The 10,573-nt window shown below is 36.8% G+C and overlaps 1 protein-coding gene across 1 annotated transcript in view; it reads right to left on the minus strand.

The window, feature by feature from the left end:
* LOC106869538 (tyrosine-protein phosphatase non-receptor type 4) overlaps positions 1-10,573 on the minus strand; it is a 385,426-nt gene that overhangs the window by 284,761 nt on the left and 90,092 nt on the right. The window contains exon 2 of the mRNA XM_052971317.1: positions 9,582-9,990. The gene's annotated coding sequence lies outside the window, so the exon portion shown is untranslated. The remainder of the gene's footprint in view (positions 1-9,581; positions 9,991-10,573) is intronic.

The raw sequence follows: 10,573 nt of genomic DNA on the forward strand, positions 1-10,573 counted from the left end.
AATGGGTTTCTTTCAGTTTCCATCTATCAAATCCACTCACAAGGCTTTGGTCAGCCCGAAGCTATAGTAGAAGACACTTGCCCAAGGTGCCACACAATGGGATTGAACCCAGAACCATGTGGTTGGGAAGCAAGCTTCTTACCACACATCCACTCCTGTGCCTATATATATATATGTGTGTGTGTGTGTGTGTGTGTGTGTATATATACATAATTGTTACCATTATTATTGCAATTGATATTATTTAAAACAGTTTCATTTGGGTCCCATGCAACTTAAAAGTTTCATAGGCTTTTTACAGAAACCTTGCTCTATAATAACTGCTACTAAATATGTAGAATGCCTTTTTCTTTTGTTTGTCCACTCAACCGCATGTGCGTGTGTGTGTGTGTGTATATATATATATATATATATATATATATATATATACATACATACCGTATATGTAAGTATGCATATAAATATACCAAATAATAGGTGAATGGAGGATTTATATTCACAATTGCTTTAGAAGAAATTTAGTGAATGCAGCCATAGCAGATTACATCATATTATATAAATCTCTAACATCATCAGGCATTATTTAACCTTAGTTACCTGTGACATAGCCTACTAATTTCAGCTACATACATGCATGTATATATACATACATACATTCATACATCATCATCATCGTCTTTTAACATCTGCTTTCCATGCTGGCATGGGTTGAACATCTGCTTTCCATGCTGGCATGGTGTAGCCAGAAGGCTACACCAAGTTCCAATCTGATCCGGCAGAGTTTCTACAGCTGGATGCCCTTCCTAATGCCAACCACTCTGAGAGTGTAGTGGGTGCTTTTTACATGCCACCAGCACAGGAACCGGTCAGCACAAACCTCCACCAATGCAACACCAACGTCCTCTCAACGATTAGTCAGAGATGATTTTTAAAACGAGAATATCTGAAATAAACTCGACTGCTCTCACAAATAAGAATACTAAAATTAACCCGACTGGTCTTAAAAATTAAATTTTAAAAAAACAGAAAAACAATCCAGAATCCTTGTCTGATACCTGACTGATCCCAATGGTAGTCATGGAATGTGAAGGTGGATGTGCGGGCCATGTTTGTAATGTTGTGTGTGTATCACCTGCAGGGGGAACAAGGACAGTTTTCTCTATGAAGGCCCTTTTTAGTCCTTCCACTGATATAGTGTCTTTATGACCATTAAGGTCTATAGTAAAAAATCTATCCGTGTGTGAAAGAAAACGGAAAGGACCTGCATACGGTGCTGTTAACGGAGGTTTAACAACATCGTTGCGCACAAAAACCTGAGTCCAAGAAGTAAAGCTTCCTTCAAGGCAGAGCTAGAAATTCAGTTGTCAAGTAGGTAAGAGGTTTTAAACAAGAGCGATATATTAAAAATTGGTGAAACTAAAAATTGTCAAGGATAAATTAAATTTATTATTGTTACTGAATATGTTAGTGTCTTTTAATTTCTGAACAGCTTTGCTGCTGTTTGTTTATGTAGTTTGATTTCTTTATCCATCAGTTTCTACTAAGATAGAGACATGAGTAAAATTAATAAAGAAGCATAAATAAAACTTTGGAAACAGCTATGCCACCATAACTTACGTGGAAACCATGAGCATGCTTTCAAGGGAGATAATCAGAGAAAGACTTGAAAGTGAACGTAAGATTGTAATACTTCATGTAAAGTAAATATAACAAATAATCCAGGACCAGATTATCAACACAGCATGCCCCAGTGACAACAGGATTGATGGGAAAGAAGAAGAAAAAAATAAACAGCTATGATGATTCAAAGTGGAAAATACGAAGGTTGTGGTCAATGAAGACAGTAGACGTGATACCAATAGTAATTGGTGCACTTGGAAGTATCAACACTCAACTACCAATATGGCTGAAAAAGATTGGTGCAAGTGTGAAGGTAGAACACCTAGAAAAATCAGCATTGCTTGGAACTTCAGGAATTCTTCGCAGGGTTCTTGAAGCATGACCAGTAAACAAGTGCCACCTTAGTCTGCTGGCTGTGGACAGCTGACTCCCTTTCCATCATACCAAGCAAAATAAAGCTGTGAGTTTTCATTAAATAATAATAATAATAATTGTCTTCTGATTGATGTTGCAGCCCCAAGCAACAAAAAAATATCTCTGAAAACATTAAAAAAAAAACTGGGCAAGTATAAGGACTTGGAGATTGAAATCAGAAGAATGTGGCATCTCAAGACAACAACATTACCTCCTATTAATGGGGCATTTGGAATGACATCAAGTGGAGCAAATACACATGTAGACCAAATCCCTGGCAGCCCCAAAGCAACCAAATTACAAGAGATCATACTTATGCCCACCTCACATATTCTATATGAATTCCTCCCCATCTAAATGCAACTTTACTTATTCTGTGTGTTTTTTTCTTTTTTTTCATCTCCTACAGATGTCAGTGTTTTCAGTTGCATGGCACCTCACCTGTCAGCATCTTTAGATGCAAAACCTTGTCTCCCTTGACAACCCTGGTTGAAAGTAAGCAAAATCAAAACATAAGATGATGATGATGATGATGATGATGATGACAGTTTCTAATTGTAGGCACAACAGCAGAAATTTTGAAAGAATGGGTTAGATGATCCCATGAACTCTAGTACTTGACCAATACCTTACCCCACACCTCATTCTCTGGAAAGAAGAAAAACAAAGTTGATTTTAATTCAAGTCATTTTGTTTCATGTTTTAAAAATTGTAACAATTCCCTGCTCCGACAATAGCACAAAGTGATACATTTCAAGAAAGTTGGCACAGTTTTTTTTGTTTTTTTTTTTAAATAGACCCTGCTATTTGGCTGGTCCTTATTTCATCAACTTCAGAAACGTGAAAAGCAAACAGGATCAGTTGTCAAAATGTAAAGAAACTTAACAAAAAAAAAAAAAAATGAAAAGCTACAAGATAATTTGTCTGCCATCATTCACTGTTATGGTTTAATGATACAGATTTTTAGTAAGGGCAGATGGAGGGGGCACAAATTTCAGAGCATGGCAAGAGTTCCTTCAATCAACTCCAGTACTGAATACTACAAGCTCTGCCAAGATAATTACAAGTTAATAAAACTCTACAAAATGGAATGTTTCACTGTCCTTGCCAACCAATTGCATTAATGAGTGATTCTCTTTCTGTTACTGCAGCTCTTTTTTGTAATAAAGGCAAGCAACAAGAGTAGCAGCCACCCTTACACTTGACTCCATAATTGCTGATGCTGCTGTCACTTGTATTACTGCAACAGCAGCAGATACAATCCTTCCTACCTGAAGCCAATTTCTTTCTCACACGCACGCGCACACACACACACACACACACACACACACACACACACACACACACACACACACACACACATGCAATTCTTTTTTAAATAAACAAAACTATAAACAGTGGATATTACCGGCATTCTGAAGATTAAATGGATTAGAAACATTTCCTTAGAAATATAAAATAGGAAAAAGAATTTCAGTTTGGTCAGCAACAATCTCTTATTGAAGATTTTATAAAAGTTTCCCACAAAACTAGGAAAAGGAAAAACTGATGAAGCAAGTCTACGGAGACTGTGAGAAATTTGACCCTTGTGTCAATAGTGATGGTGATACTGAAGAGAAAATTTAGCTGCTGTGTTTATATTAAATACTTCTGTTGATGCCAGGTACTGAAATGTGGCCAGTCTGGGACAAAGCAGAAATCAAATTGAGTTGGTTGTGTATAAAAATATTTCTATATATAAAAGTACACGTTCAATGTTTTAGATCACAATTGTTCACCAACTGAAAATTTACAAAAGCACAAATCTTTTCTTGAAGATGATGGACCCATCTAACTATCTAATACTTTCTATAAAAAAAAAAACTAATTTTCTTTGAGTTAAAAATTGTAATTTATTAATAATGAAGAATGCATAATTATTAGAGAAATAATTCAATTTTGTAAATTGAATATGAATAATATTAATAAATATCAGGGTCGAAGGTTAAGGTTATCAGATTGCAGTTAGCAGAGGTCAGTTTCTCTTAGGGACAACTCTATGCTTCTCTGTCTTTTGAAAGATGGCAGGGGAGGGGGTATTGTTTTCCATTAACCCTATAACTGAGAATGGTTGCTCTATGTTTTTTTTTGACAGCAGTTAATTTTTAAAAATATAATATAGATGCAAAAGTTGAATTAATAACTTTATTCAAAATGATTAGAAGAGGTTTTAAATCATATTTGCATATTCTTCAAAACAAAAATAGTTACTCTTTTACTTGTTTCAGTCAACATCGCTTGACAACCGATGCTGGTGTGTTTACGTCCCCGTAACTTAGCGGTTCGGCAAAAAGAGACCGATAGAATAAGTACTAGGCTTACAAAGAATAAGTCCTGGGGTCGATTTGCTCGACTAAAGGCGGTGCTCCAGCATGGCCGCAGTCAAATGACTGAAACAAGTAAAAGAGTAAAAAGAGTATTGTAATTTCTTTTAAACAGAATTTAAAAGAGAAAATTTAAAAAAGTGAAAACGAAAATTAGAGTTATTGGAAAGGTGGAAAAGTGGGGAGGTTAAAAATTTGAAAAGCTGCTTTTTGAGCAAAATTGGGATCTCCTTTGTTGAAAATATAGAAATCAGAAGAAAAAGAAGGGAAAGAAAACAAAATGGGGTGAGGGGTGGGTGTGAATTTGACACACCCACCCCAGCTTATGATCAACAGCAATACCATCATTATTTTCACAATATGTAACAATAATATCAATAACATTACCACACCCAACAATAACAGCTGCAATAACAACAACAACAACAGCAACTATCTGTTGAGTTTGATCATTCAGATGATGATGATGATGAAGGGGGGGGGAGTAGCTTTTAATACAACAGAAGCTTTCTTTGGTTATTAGGCTTGTAAGGGGCTGACTTTGGTACATTGTGGGTGTTTGTGGGAGATCTTCAATGTCTGTACATGTGAGGAGGGGGTTATGAGAGAGAGAGAGAGAGAGAGAGAGAGAGAAAGAGAGAGAGAGAGAGAGAGAAAGAGAGAGAGAGAGAGAGAGAGAGGGTGAGGGGACGATTGTAATAAAATGAAAACAAAGTGTTTTTGTGTGTGTGACACAGAAAAACAAGTTAAAAGAGTAATTATGTGATTGCTTCTATTTTGTTATTTTATTCTAATGTCAATTGTCCCAGAATTGCACTTGTCATTTTTGATGAACTACCAAATTATGTGTGTGCGTGTATACACATAAGTATGTGTGTGTGTGTGTCTGCATGTGACTGTGTATTTGTGAGTGTGTCATTTCATTTTTGTAATTGCTGCTAAGTCTGGAGGAAGGGACATTGCCCATGAACTTTGCAACCCTGCTGCCACCCCCAACTGGAAATGTTCTGCTGCAGGTCAACACCTGCAGGAAAGAGATGGAGCAGTGGGGGGGGGGCAATGTAGTGAGGAGGAAGGAGTAGGTATAGTGGGGTTAGTGTGAGGCTGGGAAACGCAACAAGGGTGATGAGAAATGTGGAGGTAGAAGTGGGCTAACGGTAACCAAGTAGATCAGCCAGCTTTGTAGAACATCGTCATAGTAACAACAGAAAAGAGAGAGAGAGAGAGAGAGAGAGAGAGAGATAGAGGAGACAGCAGCAGTGGGGGGGGGGGATGCAGTGGGCCAGAGGCTGGAACTTGTCAGTTGTGAATTCACTTGAGCCTTGCAGTGTCAGAAGATGTTGGGATCTAAGATACTAAAGAAGGCCCAGTCTTTAAGGAACATCGTCATGGTTATGTTAAGGATGTACTTTCACCAGGAGAGATATTTGACAGTCATGAAAGCCAGCATTTGGAGGGACCATGGGTAACCAAGTTGAGTCTAGAGGAGGCACAGTGTGGTGTGATGATGTTTTCAGGAGTTTTGTCTGAATATTTTTTGCTGCTAAAAAACAGAAAGTGACATGGGTCCATTAAAGGATGTTCTCAAGGTTTCCATTCATGGAATCAAAGTAGGTTTGGTGTGTGATGTCCAGGCTACATGTGGCTGATGCATGATCAAGGAAGGTTAGAAAAGAATGACCAGCATAAAAGTGGAATTGTTGGATGTAGGGGTAAGGGAGTCATTGATGTCATCATCATCGTCGTTTAACATCCGTTTTCCATGCTGGCATGGATTGGACAATTTGACTGAGGTCTGGAGAGCCAGTGGCTGCACCAGGCTCCAAATCTGATCTGGCAATGTTTCTACAGCTGGATGCCCTTCCTAACGCCAACCACTCCGAGAGTGTGGTGGGTGCTTTTTACATGCCCTATGTAAAGAGTCAGAGATAGAACTGAACTCTGGTAAACACCAGAGTTGATTAAGAGTGGAGTAGAAAGAGCTGCAACATATAGTGCAATGGTGCAATCTAGTATGAAGCTATTGACCCAAGAATTGACAGCTGAGTGAAGTCTGGAGGCTGGAAGTTTAGAGAAAAGTTATGCATTCTGTAGATGGTGAAAGGCTTTAATGATGTCAAGAGAGACAACGGTGCTTTTACCAAACTTCTCCAAAGTGAGAACCCACTAAAGAATGACATAAGAGAATAGGTCTTTAATGGATCTGGCTCTGTGGAAGTCATACTGGTGATCCCTTTGAAATGGGACAACTGAAGTATGCTTTCCAAATATGAGGGTATTTCCCTAGAGAGAGAAAGAGAGGAAGGGAGTATGGTGAGGAAAAAAAGGTCAAGTTCTGGGCTTTAGTATTTGAGTGTAATGGAAACATTATCAGGGTTGATGGCTTTGTTGGTTTGAAACAAATGAAGATCTTTCCTCACTTAGAATGTACTTAGGTGAGATGGAAATGGAGTGGGGTTCAACTGCACATAGCAAAGTTGCACTTGGATGCAAACTGGGTATCTGTCTGTCTGTTTGTCTCTCTCTCTCTCTCTCTCTCTCTCTCTCTCTTTCTTCCTCTCTCACTCTCTCTCTCTCTACACACACAGAGATAGAGAGAAGGTGTGTGTGAGCTGATACACATACTTCTCTCAAAAATAATAAAAAATAAATAAAAACCTGATGGTTGAGGTTTGTAAACCTGATCTAGTTTTCCTATCATATTAATAGTTCATCTCACCAAAATGACAAATATGTATATCTAGTTTCCACTTCATGCTTAAGTGATTAAATGTTAGGAAGGGCACGAGAGAAATTAAATGGAATTCACAGAATTGAAACAGCAGGGTAGAGAGGGAGAGTTACATACTTTAGTGTACATCTAAGAAGATACAACCCACTAATGAGCTAAATATCTAAGGTGTGTGAATATTTATCTCACTGATTCTTTGGTACAGCTGACCCCTCCTAAATTGTGGTCAATTTGAGTAAATTAATCTCTAAGAATGCCATACCATCCTTTCTCTCTACTAAACAAGACTATTTCATAAAGACTGTTTCACATAAACATGTAATAAATCAAACCGTGTTTTCAATGTCTAGTTGGCATTACTTCATAACCAGTACAAAAAAATATTCATTAAACAATGATTATCCTGATTAAATTTCAGTGAATGAGAAGAATCAGTCATCTTTTTATTCGAATATATATTTGAATTGAGAAATGTCTCCATGTTAGAAGTTGGGTTATATCCTTAGAGCATAGAGATACTGTCACAGTCCAGCACTTACTTAAAATCATGACATTAGGCTTTTCTCAGTGGGTTTTTGCATTTCATAGCAGTCGCTGAGAGTTGTCATGATTGCCCCTGTTTTTCAAAGTCCAGTTTTTCTGGCTCAAACAGATTTCCAATATAACATAAGTCTATTCATTTGAATTCTATGGCACCTTGTCTGACAATTCAATCTGTAAACCTCCAAAGTCACTACATTAAATGCAATGTTTTTTCACGAATCTTGAAACCTAAGAATCTTAAAGTAAAAGAAAGAAGATTCTATGACCTCCATGGCTTAGGGACTTAAATGGTGTAAAACTGGTTGCATTAAGATACTGAAAGCAGTTGACCACCTTCAGCTAGTCTTTGAGAGCTTTGAACAGTGTTAACTCTGTTGCAAGTTTACAAAACAGACCATGTTCAATGGTTATTTTATCACCCATGTTCTTTGGCAACACTGACTTACAAATATTTAGCCAGGGCATTAGTTGCACCAATCCCACCAGTATAGAAGGACCCAAAATGGTGATCGGCCCAATGTTTCTTACATCTGTATTTCCAGCTGCAACTTTTAAATCTTTAATGTTGGATGTGTCCAAATATATATTGTTTTGTTTTAAAGGTAATGAGGAATTCCTTGAGTTAAATTTGGTTATTATACTGAACAGGGAGAATTAACTGAAAATATACACCCAACTCATAGAAAGAAAAATTGTGATTGTATTATTGATAGCAATTTAGGATTGGCCTAACAAGAGAAGACAAAACAAAGGGAAAGAGAAAATAGTACAAGAGAAAATAGTACAAGAGAAAACAACTTTAAGAATGTTAAGAAAGGTAAAAATAATAACAGAATTCAAGTAGGTTTGGATATCTTCTTTTTTTACTTTGGTTAATGTAGGGGTTCCAGCAGGTCTTCAAATGAAATGCCTGAATATAACCTGCTGACCTGACTCTACTGACAGGTAAGATTAGCAAGTCAATAGTGATAGGTAAATAGAATGCCTTTCCCACCACCTGAGATTCTTTCAAGTTATATGAGAAGAGGTGCAAGGTGAGGAGGGGGGGTTGTTATATTTGTAAATGTTTACAGAGTGTAGGAGATAACAATAAGATTTATAGGAAAAAAAAAAAAAAAAAATTTTTCAGCAGCAGACTAGAATTTATGAAATTCACACCATTTGCAAGGACACTTAGCACTGTCAAGGTGAAAACAGATTCTTTCACAAAGTTAGAAGACAGTGTGGTCTCATTGACGATAGGGTGACAGCAATGATAGGGTAAAATGAACCCTGCTCAGGAAACTGTACAACTGAACCTTCTAAAACCCTTAAAAATCCCAGGGAGCAAGATGAGAGAGAGAGAGGAATCTTATTTTTTATCATCCCAGCACCCCATAACAGGTATCAAGAATAAGATGGCACCAAACTTTAGATATAATGAAGACATGCTGGGGTCCCTATTTTGACATTTTACTGGATCTTTCTCATAAACAATGAGTTTTTTTCCTTTAAACCACTGAAAGAAAGGGATACAATTAATTAAACCAACCCCCTTTTTTATATGACTTATTTTAATAACACTAGAAATATGAAAACATGAATTTCTGCAAGATTTGAACTCAGAAATGGGAGAGATCAAACTAGAGTGATTTATTGAGGTTGGTCACAAGTTGACGCATTACAATAACGACAGGTGGGAGGGGGTTGATAAAAATATCCCTGGTACCTGACTTGTATCTGTTTCTATTAACTCAGGAGAAATGGAAGACAAAGTTTTCTGGGGTGGAGTTTGAACTTGTGCCAAAGAAACTATCACATTCCATAAATAGCTATCAAATCTTCTTACCCTAGTTCTCTCTCTCTTTCTCTCTCACACACACACACACACACAAATGGTATTTAAAATACAAAATTGCATCAGTACATACCTTAGTGTTAAAAGCAAATAGTTCCAAGTCCCATAGCTTTTTTACAGCTAACCAGCTAAGTTGCTTCCTTGCTTGCTTGCTAGGCAGATAGGTAGGTAGATAAAAAAGTTGGTAAATAGGTAAGTGTCCAATCCAACAAGATGATACAATACCGCAGCCACTGCTGCTGGTGACAACAACAGCAGCAAAAGTAAAAGGCTCCACTGGCCCCACAAACACAAGCAGGGCCACAGGCACAAGTAGAAATATCCTTCTTGGTTACAAATTGGCCGTTTTGACCTAGATTTTGCTTACAGCACATATCCAACACATTGTGACAGAGTTACCGCTAAGGTAAGGTGGTTGATGATGATAATGATGATGATACAGTCTGGGCTTGGGGTGGGGGGGTTAAATCTCCAGTACCTTCCTGAAATAATAATAATAATAATAATAATAATAATAATAATAATAATAGTAATAATAATAATAATAGCAACAACAACAACCAAATAAACTGAGAAACAGGTAAATCAATCAATTCACACACTCAGGATGATAAATGAAGCAATATACACACATAAATACATTAATATACATACATGAAAATATACATACAACTAGTTTGACATATATACAAGTAAATATAATGAAAATAGGGAGAAAAAGAAGCAACACCAGTCACAAATATGTCAAAGATGATTAGACATACAAATATACAGTAGAATATATATACACATACACACCTATACGTAAACAGTATATACACTCACATGCAGTAACAGGTAAATAGTGTGTGTGTGTGTGAGTGCATGCATGTGTGTGCATGTGTGTGTGTGAGAGAGAGAAACACATAATAATACAGTTACTCAGAGATGTTATACACACACACACACTACATACATATTACATATATTTATTAAATATATAATGTGTATGTGTGTATGGATGCATACAAATATATATATACATATATCAAATATATATATGTACAATATATATATATATATATA

This window comes from Octopus bimaculoides, chromosome 10, assembly GCF_001194135.2.
Source record: "Octopus bimaculoides isolate UCB-OBI-ISO-001 chromosome 10, ASM119413v2, whole genome shotgun sequence".
Lineage (NCBI taxonomy): Eukaryota > Metazoa > Mollusca > Cephalopoda > Octopoda > Octopodidae > Octopus > Octopus bimaculoides.